The sequence below is a fragment of the Onychomys torridus genome, chromosome 2, assembly GCF_903995425.1.
Source record: "Onychomys torridus chromosome 2, mOncTor1.1, whole genome shotgun sequence".
NCBI classification, from domain to species: domain Eukaryota; kingdom Metazoa; phylum Chordata; class Mammalia; order Rodentia; family Cricetidae; genus Onychomys; species Onychomys torridus.
The window spans coordinates 66,796,306-66,812,819 of NC_050444.1; the positions used below are offsets into that span (position 1 = coordinate 66,796,306).

The 16,514-nt window shown below is 48.1% G+C and overlaps 1 protein-coding gene across 3 annotated transcripts in view; it reads left to right on the plus strand.

Moving 5' to 3' along the window:
• Nucleotides 1-16,514, plus strand: part of Tmod1 (tropomodulin 1) — an 83,492-nt gene that overhangs the window by 27,301 nt on the left and 39,677 nt on the right. The window lies entirely within an intron of this gene.

Genomic DNA, 16,514 nt, shown 5'->3' on the forward strand with positions numbered 1-16,514 from the left:
GGCTGAGGATGCCAATCTGATCTAAATGCTCATAGGCTGGACTTAGGCAAGCTCATGCTGTTAGTCCAAAATAACAGAACAAAAACCATGGTCCAGCTGAGGCAGGTAGGTAGGAGGCAATCTCCCTTCCCAGGAGGGTCAGCTTCTCAGGTCTATTTAGACCTGTGACAGATGGGATCGGCCCTCCCACGTCACAGAGGCCATCTGCCTGACTCAGTCTGCAGACTCTGCAAATGTTCATCTCCTCCAGAAACACCATCCCAGATACAGCTAGAATAACACCCTACCAAACGCCTGGCAGCCCACGGCTCAGGCAAGTTGACTGGTAAAATTGCCCATGGCAAGTCTGCCTCTTGGTTAACGTGGCTCCTGGGTATGTCTCTTCACACCAGAGGTAATTATTAGCAAAGGAAGACAACAGCATGTCCCCACTGTGCCCAACATGATACTCTGTACGACAGAAAAATTCCTCTTCTCCAGGAGGGAAGATAAAAATCTCCAGTGATGTTTACTCCGACACTGTGATGGAAAATTAATACTTAAATAGTACCATAAAACGTCAGTACAGCTCATGCTATGTGAGGAGACTGGAGGCGAGGGGGACAGTGAGCTCTGCTGTCCTTATAGCAGGATTGAATACTCAGGACGGCTGTAGCCCTGGTTTCTCCAACCAGCCAGGTGGGGGTAGCCAGCATTCAAAACAGCGTCCCTCTGTCACCCATCCTGCACCACTTCTGCCTTCGACCACTGCTGGCTGTGGTTCATGACCTGATGGGGTGAGCCTGAGCCTCAGGCCTGAGTGGTTGGTGTTGGGAACAGTTCTTCTCAGGCTAGGTTGTGGGTGCTCTCCACCAGCATTCATCACAGCAGCCCCTGGGGTGGGTGGGGGAGCTCCCTCGGGGATTTCCGGTCTTCCGCACCTCTGCTGCAGAGCCGTTGGTAGTCAGCATCAGTCACCCCTCGTCACCTGTTGATTCTGAACCATGAGGAACTCCAGAGGCCAGGCGGCAATGTAAACCTCCTGCTCAGTGAAATCCTTGTGCCTCCTGTGAAGGAAACCTTTGCTTTTTCGGAACTAAGACTTCTAGGCAAGTGGGAAGGTCCAGGGAATAAATGCAAAATGGTTGCTAATGGGTCGCTAAGGGTGATGTTGTGGGCTACCACTCCAGTGCCCAGCCTTGAATCCTGAACCTACAAGGTCTTGGCTCTAAGGGAAACAGCACCACATGAGACCACTGATTCAGAGCACATGCAGACTTCTAGGGAGCTTGCCCCATCACTGCAAGGCTCCGCCTCCTGGCTGACACTGCAAGGCCCCGCCTCCTGGCTGACACTGCAAGGTCCCGCCTCCTGGCTGACACTGCAAGGCCCCGCCTCCTGGCTGGCACTGCAAGGCTCTGCCTCCTGGTTAGCATTACAAGGCTCCGCCTCCTGGTTAGCACTGCAAGGCCCCTCCTCCTGGTTAGTATTACAAGGCTCCGCCTCCTGGTTAGCACTGCAAGGCCCCTCCTCCTGGCTGGCACTGCAAGGCCCCGCCTCCTGGCTGGCACTGCAAGGCCCCGCCTCCTGGCTGGCACTGCAAGGCCCCACCTCCTGGCTGGCACTGCAAGGCCCCTCCTCCTGGCTGGCACTGCAAGGCCCCACCTCCTGGCTGGCACTATAAGGCCTCCTGGCTGGCACTGCAAGGCCCCCTCTTCTGGCTAGCCCTGCAGCAGCCTTCAGAGGGCCATTGTGCTGCTCTTCACACCTGCTGCCTCTGGACAGTGGAGAACAGGTTGAAATACATCGAGCAATAGAGAACACCAAGAACCCTCTCGTGTGTTTTAAGTTTCATAAGTGAATCTCACAGTTGACATATTTAGGAAGTTCTTTCAATGCTCAGAGTTCCCCTGCATAGTCAGGATGACTCAGGGATGTCTTGTTTGGCAAGCTCCACTGGAGCTGTGAGCAGGGTCAAGGAAGACATTCCCACCAGCCTCCTGGACAGGTTTCCAGCCTGGAACTGTATTCCAGGTACCCAGCACAAGCAAAGGCAGAAATGAGTGGCATTAAAGATGGCACCTCCAGGCCCCTTTTAAAGCCAGGCATTGCTCAATTCTCTCCTAACAGTGGCCCACCAGGAGAACATTGACTCAGTAGTGTTTTACTAACCCACAGGCCTTTGCTGCTGAGGCACAGTGAGCAAGGCCAGAGTTAGAGCCCCATCTCCCACCTGGGCCCTGTCTTTGACACATGTGATCTTGGGCTGGCTGCAGTCTGCCCTTCTCCAGGCCTTGGTGTCCCACCAATGAACTTATGGAGTTGGTTGGACCCTTTCAGGGCTCAGTGGCAGGTACCTTTTCATCTGCAGACCAGGCTTCTTCCTAGTGTGTTGAAGGGCTGCTCCTAGCCCCCACCTGCAACAACATGCATCTGAGTAGTATGTCCTCACCTTGCTGTTTGCAACTGTCCCAACCATGAGATGGTTCCTTAGTGGGGCTGCTCAAGTTGACTAGCAAAAGGCCTTGGTGGATAGTCTTAAGGCCCTCCTCCCCCTGCCTCCTCCATTCAGAGGAAACAGCAAAGGAAACAAAGGAAAGGTTGAGCTTTTCTGTTCTAACTGTTCTAGATCACTGTTCCACAGAACTCCCTAACTGTTCTAGATCACTGTTCCATAGAATTCACTAACTGTTCTAGATCACTGTTCCATAGAATTCCCTGTGCTTACAATAAGTATTGGTTTTACTCAATTACTGGGAAAGCCTCAATGAAACATTTCACTATTAGGATAAGAATTTGTTGGGTTGGGGATTTAGCTCAGTGGTAGAGCGCTTGCCTAGCAAGTGCAAGGCCCTGGGTTCAAGCCTCAGCTTAAAAAAAAAAAAAGGATTTGTACTGTATCAAGCTGATAATAGGAAAAATAAATAAATGAAGTACACAAACAGCATTAAATTAATGAACAAATAAAATTCAGTATAATGGGAATAAAAGTAATTCCCTAACTGTTCTAGGACACTGTTCCATAGAAGTCCCTAACTGTTCTAGATCACTGTTCTAAAAGTCCAAGAGAGAATTGCTTCTAAGGGTGAGAATACAAGCCACGTGGCTGCCCACACTTAACTCAGTGCTAGGTGCCGTCACTGGAGCCTGGCACAGATATTGCCTCTGGTTAGCTCAAGGTATGTCAGGTGGGCAGAGTAGATTACATCCTAGGAGCAGATGGAGCTCAGGGCGGGGATTGCTTCTTCCTGGTGGGAGGTTCCACAGAGCAGTTGAGGTTGGAACCATGCTGCAGGTTTTCTAAGTCAAGAATAAAAGCAGAGTTCCAGTTGAGTGTGGTTCCCTGTGTGAGGGTTCGCTGGGGGAGGAGGAATCTCAGTGTGGTTTCTATGGAAAATTGGATGTAACTAGAAAAAGGAAGGGAATGCGTAATGGAGTTAAGGTGGCAAGGTGAACTGGGGAGCCTCTCAAAGGGAGGTGATTCCATGTGGCTTAGTGGTTTGGGAGCTAATCCTGGAAGTGCCAGCCAGATAGGAGATGAAAGGGAGCCCTGCATCCTGGGAGCTCCCATGGGCATATGCTTTTCGAGAAGTTAAGAATATGCTGCCCTCTCCACAGACATACCCTCTAGGGAGTGGAGTCTGTACCACTCCCTGGGAGCAGTGTGACCCTCCCACCCCCACCCAGACACCTGCCTGCCTACTGTGTCTGGCCCTTTGCTCTTTTGGCGTCACCCTGAGCTGCAGTGAGGAGGTGAGATCAGCTGAGGCTGTGGCTGCAAATAGGGCAGGTGATGACAGGGGTCAGAACCCTGCATCAGCCCCAGGAGGGTGGAGCCTCTCTGAACCAAGACTTTAGTTTCCAAGGACTGTCCTGAGGCCCTGGCTGGGGTCCTGCTTCACCCCTACACCGACCAAGAACTCCCACAGAGCCCCCTACTCAAATAGCAGGCTGTGTGGCCTGAGCAGAAGTTCCCAGGGGCCTCTGTACCAGGCAGCCTGCTCTACCTGGAAGGTGGTAGAGAAGAGGCCGCTCTGTGGGCACCCACAGGAGGGAGGGAGAGGACACAGGAGATTCAGATTGCTGCCCAGCTGGCCTGGTCAGGGAATTAGGGGCCCAGGAGTCAGATTGCAAGCACTCTGGAGAGAAGCATAGATCCTGAAGCAGACACCCGCCACCTGAGACCTGCCATTCTCAACTACTGGGGTTTCAAAAAGTGACGTTTTTTTCCCAAAGGCTCCTTTCTCTCTCAGTTCAGGGAGAAGAAAACAGAAACCAAAGAGGAGGGAGATGATGGGGTGGTAGAGTTAGTGTCCCAGCCACACAATGGAGCCCTTCACTGAGATGGGCTCCCTTACCTGATTTACAAGACAGTTGAGTTTTGAAAGGCAAATGGGGCTCCCTCCATCCCAGAACAGAACATTCCAGCTCCAGTTTCACTGGGCCTGGGCCCAGCTTTGTAATCGGGACTCTGGGAGAGGCCAAAGGTATGCAGGCCTGGAGGAGGGGTGCCCAACAGGTGCCCAGTCCCTCTTCACAGACCAGAATCAGAGTCCAGAGAGGGAAAGGAACCTGTCCCTAGAGCAGGTTTCCACCAGAACCAGAGCAGCTCCTGAGACCTGAGTGCCTAGGCACTGCGCCTTGGCAGACTCACACTCCTGCATTTATTTTTGTGCCCTGGTGCTGATGCGGCACTTACTGCGTGCACACGCTGTTCTAAGTACTTGAAAGGTTTAGCTCACTTAACTGAACCCTGATCCTGGGAGGCAGGTGCTCTTGTCATCCGGGTTCCACACAGGAAGATGCTGAGAGCCAAGTAACTTGTCCAGCGTCTCACCAGTGGGCAGTGGCAGAGCCTGAACATTGTCCTAGAGTTTACACCCTACCCACGTTTCGAAGGCCTCATGGGAGGAAAAGAGTTGGGGCCACAGATGTGCCGTGGCTTTGTGGTTCCAGAGGCTGTACCAGCAAATCATCCCCTTTCCTTCTGGAAGGAGGTGGAGACACAGTGTCGTCCCGTCTACTCTGCCCTGGGCTCGGGCCTGGCCTTTTTCCTGTTTGGATCTCAGTTCCCTTCTCAGTGAAGTAGACCCGGTTGGTCCAGATGGCTCAGAATCGCCCCCCCTCCCGGGGCGGGGCTCTATCCACTTGTAATTTTCTGAGCCCCTCTAACTGTCTTGGCACCTGATGGCAACAAACACTTCAGGGAGTGCTGTGTGGGGTTATGCAACTGTTAAGCCCCAGTGTCATGTGACAGAGTCCAGTAGAAGCCTTGAAAAGCAGCTTGGCCATAGAGGATTCCAAACTTGTGCACATTTAAAAAAAAAAAAAAAAAAAAAAAAAGGCCTCGAAACTTAGTGTCTGTCTCTCACTCTGGAAAAACGCGAGCTTATCATGAGATTGCTGCCCTTGGGCTCCCTCGGGAAAGGAATGCCTCATGCTCTAAAATTGTCTGCTGCTGACTGACCCCTAGCCCTGCCCTTCTCTCCGTGCAGTGGAGTGGGTGCTGCTGAAGCCCAGCCAACTCCTCGCTCTGATCACCTTTGTGCTGGGCAGTGGGAGAAAGGAGCTTGGGAATGGCAAGCCAGGCAAGTGATGTGTGCCAGCCACAGTGGGTGGCTCTTACGCCATTCACAGACCTTCGCAGTTGACGGGTCAGATGGTGTTCATGAACCATCCAGTCCTCTGAGAGGGTTCAGCATTTAGCTCCATCTTAAGATGGAGAAACTGAGGCTTAGAGGAATGAGGGTTAGGTTACAATAGCTCAGTGCCTCAGAGGCACAAGGACTTGATTTTGATCCCCAGAGCCCAAATAAAAATGCTAGGAGAAGAGGCCTGCCCTAGAATTCCTAGTGCTTAGGGGTGAGGCTAGGGAAACAGAGATGGATTCCTGGAGCCCATTGGCCAGCCGTCTGACCAATCAGTGAGTTCCAAGTTTAGTGAGAGCCCCTGTGTCAATAAATAAGATACTTCGGCTTCCATATACACAGGAACAGGCAGGCAAGAGTACCATCATGGGCTTGTTCAAGCACAGTGGACACACACACACACACACACACACACACACACACACACACACACACAATTAAAATATATCAAGAAAAATGAAGAGGCTGCAAACAAATAATTTATTAATATTGCTTGTTAATGAGACTTTGAGGGGAAATTGACTATTTTTAAAAGGCTGTTTATAAGAGAGAAGGTAGATTAATCACAGCCTTATAAAGGAATTAGGGCCGGAGTTGATTTTTAAGTCAGCTGTTGGAAATTTGTGACAGAGTATCCCCACAGAAACGCTAACAGAAGCAGGCTGTCTGCAAGGCCCGAAGTAATGTGACTCTGTATAGACATGCTCTTGCATGCCAGGGGTTCTGCATTTCATGGAAATTGTCTCATGAATCTCCACAAAGACCCTGTGATTGAGCCCCATGGTGGCAGGGTCAAGGCCATGCTATAGATGGGGCTAGGGTAATGTGAGGGAACCCTACAGCTATTAAAGGGCAGAGTGTATCCAGCAGGTCCTTTCTGGGCTTATGTGTCAAAGGCTATAAAAACAAGGGGGTGTACATGCATACATGATTGCATGCACATGTACAGGCACACACATACACATACATGCATGCTCGCATACATTATGCACACACAGAGACACATTTGCATGTACACACACACACACACACACCAATATGCATACAAAACACAGGAGAAAGACCCTGGCCATGGCATCCGTCTGGACATATGCTATTTGGTTGGTACTGTCTTTGACCAAGTTGTCATACCAGTCCCATGAGTCTCATGACCATTGTAGTGATGGAAAATCAACAATGGCAAGACTGAACTTGAGAGAGGGGAAAAGCTCACCGAAGATCACACCCCTGGGTCGCCAGCAGGGTCATGGACTCTGCAGAATGGTACATCCTCCCATGCCCCAGATCAGGTTCTGTAGGGCACAGGGCTCTCCTGGCCATCCCAGGAGCAGCCAAGTTTGGTCCATGGAACTGTGATGCTCCCTTGTAACACAAACCGACAGAATTGCAAGCCCAGGACAGAAGTAAACAGTTGGAATGGAAAGAAATAAATCTCTCTCTAAAAATAGGCTCTCATCCTTAGAAACACTACCCAGCGGTGTGTGCAGAATCAGGGATGGGCCTGGCCAGCAAGGATGAGAGTCAGGCCAGGCTGCAGCGTCCCCACCCCACCCCTGTCTCCTGACACCACTTCCTCACCATTCTCCACTCCCCATGCTTCCCAGTGCCCCTCTTTTCTGCCACTAGAGCCAGAGCCATTCATGCCTTAGATGGACAATCCTCCCATTCTGCGGGACGACAACCCCCCCCAACACCTGGAGCCTCAGTGCCCCCAGCATGGCACCTCCTCCACAGGAAACAGGGCACTTGTTTTCTGTTTTGACATATTTAATAGCAGAGGGAGAATGCACAGCAATACCTACATCCCCACTGCCCACGTTGAACAGATCTCACAATCTTATCTTCCTTGACTCATACCATCCTTAAAAGGGAAAGATAACTCTGTGGCTAAAGCCTGGAGCCAACCTCTCCATCTCTCCTCATCCCCCTGAGCACTTTCTACCCCTCAGGCAGCAGACCAGATTCCCACAGCATGGGGGCGGGGTGCAGATGAAAGAAAGAAGTCTGCGGCCGCCATGGCTCATCTTTCGGTTTCCCCACCTTCGAAAAGACTTGTATACAACGAAATCCACAGTGTATAAAGAGATTCACTGTACAGAAAAAGAAATTGCACGTGCCACAAACCTTGAGGAAGAAAAGCAACACCCAAAACAATTCCTTGGAGTAACTGACTTTGGCATGCATGTCAGAAACAACAGGGAACGGGTATGGACTAAGGTTAAGTGGGAGTTTGACCAAAGGACACCTGGTTTTGGCTCTGCCAACTGGTGCCCCCATGAGCATGCTGGTTCAGTATTGTCGTGCCAGGTAAAATTTTGAGAGATGCAGGAAATTTGGTTTTTAAAGCACTGACAATTAATTGAAACACTCAAGACCAAACCAAAAACTCCAAACCTCTGTATTCCATTGGGCCATAGATTTCTCCATGTGCAGGCCTGTCTTCTGCTCTGTATGACAAGGTTTTGGTTTTATTTCTTGTTTAATAAACATATGCACAAACATACACACACGTATATGTAGATATAAGTATAAGTATATCAAAAGGACCTTGGGTGCTAGCAATACTGCTCAGCAGGTTAGGTGCTTCCTGTGCAAGCCTGAGGATCCGAGTTCGGTTCCCCAGCTCCCACATGTCTGACCATGGGTGCTTGCAATACTGATACTGGGGAGTGGGGAGCAGATATAAGTGGATCCTGGGGCTTGCTGGCAGCTAGTCTAGCTGACCAGATGAGTTCTAAGGTCAATGAGAAGCCACATCTGGAAAAGTAAGGTGACTGAGGAAGACATGCCTGCATTGGCCTCCAGCCTCTTACACACATGGGCATAATCCATACGGCAGCACACGTGTGCACACATACAAAAGGATATCTAAACTCTAAGCTTTCCGAGACTGAGAGCCACATCATCACACCACCCAGAGTGGAAGTAGAGCCTGGCTTCTGATCTGGTTTTCCTCTGGGCCCACCTGGCTTCCAGGATGTAGGCCCAGGGTATGTGAGGAAGGATGGTCTGTTTGTCAAGGAGGCCTGGCTGTCCAGCATGGGACCTCAGCGAAGGCCCCTCCCGGCTCTCAGTGTTCCCCAGCACCCATCCTGGAGGCTGTACCCCTTGCTCCATCCTTTAATTTGGGGGGTTGTGGGGCTTAGTCAAAGAGCAGTACCCAGACCAACAGAAGCATGCTATGCATCCCCCCCCCCCATACACACATACTTGGTTTTTTTCTTAGACGTAACTAATTTCTTCGGCAAAAGTAATACAATAGTTTGTTTTTGCTACCATGGAGAATCAGGTTAAGGGCCATTCTGTGCACGGCTAACCATCCATCACCAGAGCGTCTGCAGATCCTTGAACACACTCATTATAAACAGTGTCATTTGTATGCAGACGTGGGCTGCCTGCCCTGTAGCTTTTAAGCCTGAAATCATTAGTGCAGAGGATCTTTTTAGATTTCCTCACAGAGTTTTCAGGCGTCTGCAGTCCTTTGTTACAGTACATAGTGTGCCTGGACAGCTGTGCGCATGTTCACATCTTCATCCTCAGGCTTGTAGATGCCTGTTTGCAGGCTGTGAGGCCCCAGGTAAGGATATGTGGACCTCTGCTGTCCTCTGGATGACTGGACTCCAGCATTCGGTATGAAGGTCAAGCTAAGACGCTGGACATCTGAGTCTAGTCTGGAACAGGAAGTTGATGTTTAAAGGGCCGGAAATAAGTTGCCTATTGTGGCACACACCTGTAATCCCAGGAACTTGGGAGGCTGCTGCAGGAAGAGCGCTAGTTTGAGGCCAACCTGAGCTATATAGTAAACTTAAGACTTTATCTTAAAAATACATAATTTTTTAAACAGTAGAGTACCATAGGAAATGAGGTTAGTTTCCCCTCTATGATTATTTCCAAGAATATGTTAAACTTTGTGCTTCTATAATTTAAAAACATTCTTTGTCTTTTAGTTTGTGTTGTTTGTTTGTTTGTTTGTTTGTTTGAGACAAGGTCTCACTACATATTCATAGTTATGAAGACCAGGCTGGTCTCAAACTCACAGACAGCTGCCTGACTCTGCCTCTGCCTCCCAAGTGCTGACATTAAAGGCGTGTGCCACCATGCCCAGCTTACAAACATTTTTAATTAAAAGCCCATAGGTGTACCTCTTCCCATAGCCCAGTGCCAGGAGTGGACAGTGAACACTACCCACAGGGCTGTCCTGACTTCCTCTGTATGGGATTGTAGTATGATAGCAAACTTGGATCAGACACAACCACCTGACCGCCCACGGCTGAGGCCACTTTAAGTGTGTTTTAATTGTCCTGAATGTTATTTTGCAAATGTTTAGATCATATGTCAATGTTTTAAAATCAAGGGAGTTCACATTAAAATAAGCAGGTTGATCAGCCCACCCACATTTGTACATGTCCTCAGTTTGCTGGAGCTGGGCAATGTAGGGCTCCAAAGCCACATGCCACCGTCAGCACTACTTCCAAAGGTCCCACAGCTGTCATTTTAAGCTGATATCAGAGAGTGCCTAGAAATCCATTCCTTAAACCCGCACAGATTTTCCCTTCTCAGGCAAAATGGTGGGCACTGTGGGGAAGCCCGAGTGCTTGTGCGGTGGGCTTACTTTAGACGCACTTGCAGGGGAATGGGGCTGAGTCCTCGGAGGACAGACAGCTCCCCTTGCCTGTAGACATCTTGGAGTCCACCACTACAGGTGATATACAGCCTGGTAACAGATCGCTCTTCACTGTTCAGTGGAGTGACCCCTTTAGGGTGTTGACGAAGATGTATTCAGGGAAGGACCACGAGGGCTTGAGGTTCCTCTTCACTGTCTGTTCCACCCCTTCAACTTCCAATGTTTTGCTCCACCCAGTAGGATCATGACTATATCCTTGCACATTGCCTGGACACACATTAATAATGCTCACGTAGTAGATGGCTGTTGAGTCATATTTTAAAGGTAATAAAAGATACATTCTACACATAGGCGGTCATAACATGTTCTCCTGGCCCACCAAGATAGTGATGGGGACTCTTCCCCACATTGGCTAGCCTGGGTCTGAGAGTCAAGTTTTGGTTCTAAGCAAACCTGATGGGTGATCCAAAGCAGTATTTTCTTCCCACTCTCTTCTTCATGGTTCCATTTCTATCCCACAGCATATTACGCTGTAGGATACGGCCGCGTTTCTGGTCGAGCTGACTCTGATGTTGTCAGTCCCAAGCATCCCTGCTGGCCCTAGATTGACAACAGCCTCGCTTCTCAGCATCGCAGGACTGCTTGAGTTAGCTGTTGATAATATTTTTCACATTGGGAAAAAAAAATAAAACAACAAAAAAACCCAAAAAACAGCTTTATATATATATGCCACACATCATCCAATTTATCCATTTAAAGTAGACAATTCAGTTTTTAAAGTCTATTTACAGTTGTCCAGCCTCTACCACAGTCAATTTTAAAACATTTGCGTCACCTCAGAAAGAAGACTTCTTCTTGACTTGCCACTCAGCTCCACTCCTCCTCGGTCGGCGGTCTTAGCTCAGGCCTTTGTGATGCAGTACTGCAGAGTGCAGGGCTTACACACTAGAACCATCTTTTCCAAGTTCTGGAGGCTTGGAAGCCCCGGGCTAGAGTCTGGAGTCTGGGGGTTTCTTGTGAAGGACCCCTTCCTGGCTTGGGTTCGGCTGTCTTCTCATGATGTCCCCTTGTGACAGGTGGCTGAGGAGGGGCACACAGCAAGCTCTGTGAAGCCCCTTGTTGGAAGGACACTAATCCTGTGGGGTCAGGGCTCCATCCTCATAACCTCAGCTATCCTTAGTCATTTCCACACAGATCCTATCTCCAGATAGTCATGGTGGGAATTGGGGCTTCAGTGTGTGATTTGGGGTTTGGGACAGAGTTCAATCTGCAGCACCAGCCCTGGAGCAACAATTGAGGTATCTTTTGTCTTTGTAGACTGGGCTATTTTGTTTTATTTAAGATTTTTTTTATGTGCATTGGTTCATTGCAGGGAATTATGGAGTTGGCCTGGTCCAACTGCCTTGAGAGGCATGCATCATAGGTTTTTTAGGTTAAAGTCTGTGGCACCCAGGGGATTGGGTGCCCCCATTTTTTTTGGGGGGGACAGGGTTTCTCTGTGTAGTTTTGTGCCTTTCCTGGAACTCGCTCTGTAGACCAGGCTGGCCTCAAACTCACTGAGATCTGCCTGCCTCTGCCTCCTGAGTGCTGGGATTAAAGGCGTGCGCCACCGCCACCAGGCCTGTGTGCCTTTTAGTTTCTGAGAAACTGAGGCACTCACTCAGACAGTGGAGCATGCAGGCCACCTGTGTATCTCTGTGTTCCCTAGAAGTCAGAGAAGCATGTAGACGTTTGGCTGGACAATTAGTCTTAGATGTTAACTAATCTGTGTGCCCTGTATAGCTTGCAAACATCATTGTATCCTGGCAACTATAATAGTATTGATCCTAGCAACCTCCATTGTGTTCTGTTTCTGATACGATAAAAGGTCTGATTGCTTGCAATAAACTTGTCTCAGTTTCAGTCTTGATGAGAGCCCCCCCCCCCCCCCCCCCCCCCCCACCCCCCAGCCAGACCTGGCTTTGATTTCCACGGACCATATCAGGAGACCCTGGCTCAGTAAGCAAGCACTGGTGCTTACACCACATAAATTACAGCACACAATAACGGCCTTTGTACCTGGCTTCTTGCACTTAGCATGTTTCCGACTCACTCATGTTGTAGTACTCTATTCCTTTTCATGATTTGACCGTTCTCAGCACAGATCTACCATATTTTATTTATCCATCCATCAGCTGATGGAACTTAGCATGTTTATTTTTTGGCCCTCATTAATCATGCTTTATGTACATCTGCATACTAGTTTTGTGGTTAACCTATGGTTTGAATTCTTTTCCATGTCTAAGTATAATTTCTGGGTCATATGGTAATTCTGCGGACAGCTTTTTTAGAAACTTCCAGACTGCTTTCCGAAGAGTCCGTGTGTTGCCCCATGCCTGCCAGCAGCCAAGGTCCAGTTTCACCACGTTGTTGCCAACACTTATCATTGTGCTTTGTATCATTTGTGCCTGTGCAGGGTGAGTGCCATTTTGTTGATGGCTAGCGGTGCTGAGTCTCTTCTCACGTGTTCAGTGGACATCTTTGAGAGAGGTTTTGGGTTTGGCCTGACTTTTCTTTTGAGACAGGATCTCACTGTGTAGCCCTGAGTGGCTTCAAACTCTGTCCAGTCAGCTTCGGCTGGGATTAAAGGTGTGTGCTACTACACCTAGTTTATCAGGAATGTCTTATAGTGAAAACGTTCATTTCTTTGTTTTGAGTGTAGGGGTTTACATGTGTATACATGTTCGTGCGTGTGCATGTGGTGACCAGAGGTCCATGTCTTCCTTGTTTGCTTTCCCCCTTATTTTTTAAATAATGCTTGGTTCTTTGGGTGGCCCACACATTTACACAAGTGTGTTGATCCCCTCCACCCACCACTACCTCCCTCTTACTCCTCCTCATGCCCCTCCCCCACGCCTCTCCCATCCTCGAGTCCTCTTTTTATTTTCGTGATTAATAATCCCCCGAGTCTAACTAATGCTGCCTATATGCACAGGCACCCCGTCTTGTTGGAACAGGGTCCCCCACTTAATCTGGAGCTCTCCAGTTAGGATAGGTGTCTAGCCCCAAGCTCCAGGGCCCAGGGTCCTATCTCCACCTCCCAAACGCTGGGATTACAGGTGCTCACCGATTTATGTGCGTGCTAAAGATCAAACTCAGGTCCTCATGCTTGTGTGGCAAGCATGTTACAGACTGAGCCATCTCTTCAGCCCCCTCATCGGGAATTTTAGATGTTCTCTGAAAAATATCTATTCAGCTTCTTCGACCATTCTTTAAGTTGTTTAATTTTTTTTTGTCCTCTATTATTGAGTCCCAAGAGAAACTCATGCATGCTGGATGTAGTACTCTTATCAGATTTGTGATTTAAAAGCATTTCTCTCATTCTGTCTCTCTGCCAGTGTCCTTTGAAGAACAAATGTTTTTAATTTTGGTGAAGTCCATCCAGTGTATTTATTTTTTCTTCTGTTTCTCATTGTTTTGTGTCATATCTAAGGAACCATTGCCTAATCCAGAGCCCCAAGATTTATGCCTATGCTTTCTTCTAAGAATTTTATAGTTTTTGCTTTTACATTTCTGTCTTTGATCCTCTGTGAGTTAATATTTATGTACACGGTGAGGTCATATGCTGTTTTTGAAAACAAGTTAAAGTGGTAAATAACTAAGAGTTTTAAAAGATGTAACTCTCTTTGATTTTAACTGAAGATTCTGTGATAGTTTTTTAATGTCGCCTTTAATGGAAAGAAAATAAACTTTGAGCCCTAATAAGGCTACCATGGTCACAATGTACTTTAAAAAGCTGATGAGCTAAGAGTTACTAGAAAATACTTTTGAAATTTTGGTTTTTCAAAACTCAACTTCTTTCATTAAATACTTAACTTGATGAAGCCATGGTTTAATGTGTTATATAACTAATATTCTTACACACATTAAAAACATCTTTCCTCCCAAATTCTATGTCCTTGGTTTAATGTAGTGGTTCTGAGCCAGGGCAGTGCTCCCCTGGAGAAGACTCAGCAGTGTTTGGAGATGGGTTTTGGTGTCACAGTGCTGCTGGCCTAATGGGGTAGAAGCCAGAGCGACTACTACCTGTGCATCAGAGCAGTTGCCTTGACCCTGTTGTCCAGATTAGCACACCATGATGCCAAGGTTGAGAAACTGCCCCCAGCTAAGCCAGGGCCCTCTGGCAGCAAGCTCTGAAGGTGATGAGACTTTGAAACCCCTTCCCAACCTCATGGGTTTCTTTCATTACAGTACTGAGCCCCAATACCTTCCTGCCATTAAAATCCTCTATGGTACCCTGGTGGGGTGGCACACATCTGTAATTGTAGTATTAAGGAGGCTGAAGGAGGTTGGCAAATTGGAGACCTTGCTTGGCTACAGAATGAGACCCTGTTTTTTTTTTTTTTTTTTTTTTTTTTTTTTTTTAAAAAAGGAGTAATAAATAAACAAACCAGAAAGAATGATGAAACCCTTTATGGAGATGAAAATCCCTACAAGCCCCTTGAGGAGACCATCGGGCACTTACATTCAGGGATTAACTCATTTCGTATTTGTGTATCTGGGTTTCTTGGATTCTAAAACATATTTGGATAACTTTTTTTCTGTTACTCACATTTTGAATGACTGGCCTCCTGCTAAAATGTATCTTATCTGATGATAGAACAATGGGAAGCTATCACTTGGGGATATTTAATATATCAATGCTGCTGGAGAGATAGCTCAGTGGTTAAGATCACTGGCTGCTCTTCCAGAGGACCTGGGTCCAATTCCCAGCACATGCATGGTAGCTCACAACTGTCTGTAACCGTTCCAAGGGGCTTGGCACCCTCACATACAGGCAAAACACCAATGCACATAAAATAAATACATAAATAATATATCAGTACTGGCCAGTCTTTCACATTACTTAATTTTAACTTCCCCCAAATATGTATGAGACAGCCATCATCATTATTTACATTCTGTAGCCATAGGAGCCACAGTACATAGAGTCAGGAGGGCTTAGTGAATACCATTCAGTTGTATCTCCATTAGTCCAGGGCTTACACCTGATGTGGCCTCAACTGTGACGCACAGGCATATGGATAGCATGGGTCACCTGCTATGGATAGCATGGGTCACTGGCTATGGATAGCCATAGACAGAAATGGCAGGCAGTAAGGTGTATCCTTACCCACTATGTCACAAGAAGCCCCTGCCATGGGATAGAAGGAGTCGACCCTCACGTCTAGCTTTAAGAAGCACCATATGATCTATACCTGCCTGCAGAAGCATGGCTCAGCCGGGAGCATCATCATAGTGGATGCTGTCAGATCAGTTCAGGTTTGTCTGCCTGCCTGCTGGTCCTTTTCTCATAAAATACCCGTTTCCATTGTCTCTGCTAGCCTCTGGCCTAATGTCTACTTGCACGTATCCTAATCCCCACTTTTGAACCCCTTACCTCCCAGCCTTGCAAATTATAGACCCCTGTGACCCAATGTGGGGCCACGCCCTGCTACTGTTGAGCAAGCAGCAGGTGTTAGCCAATGAGGAAGCACTTCCTGAGCAGCCCTTAACTATTACCCAGTCGAGTCTCTCTTCCAAGCTTCATCCCTGTGGCATGCCAGTCCTATGTGTCTCTCACCCTCTGCTCAATGGGTCTTCAGAAAGGATGTGGAGAGTGTTGTGAGTAACAAGAAGTAAGTACTTTGAGAGAACCTATATTTGAGATGGGAGTGACACCAGTTTAGTCAATTTGGGGGTGCAGCTAAGGTTGCACACCTGCCTCTTTGAGGCATCCCCTTCTGGCTCTCTGAATGTATGACACACGGAACGCATGAGGATTAGAAATGAAGCTTGCCTCTCCCCAAAACCTGAGGGAATACCCTAGTTTGTTTATGATCTAGCCCTGAAACTCCTTGGGTAGTCTTTCTGGCTCTGGGCATCAGTTTTCCCTTGAAGGGAGAGTTATATAATATCTGGTCTCTAAGAATCCTTGAAGCTCTCATTATCTTTGATTCTAGAGGTGCTAGGAGCTGACTTAGGTGAAATCCCCCTAACTAGGAATCTACTTTGCTAGTGAACCCACACCTAGAAGTCCCTCCACCGTGCTTGAAGAAGAGAACCCAGCAATTGATTGATGCTGTCATCCTTGAGAGACCCATCTCCAGAGGCATCGTTTAAAATTAACAATCAGTTCTCATGAGCGCAGACCCACCAGAGCCAGAAGGCCGTAAAGGCTGTGGGCTGAGTGTGCCTTGCCTGCTTTGTAGTTCTGTTGAGCCTTTCTCAGGCTCCTTGGGAGT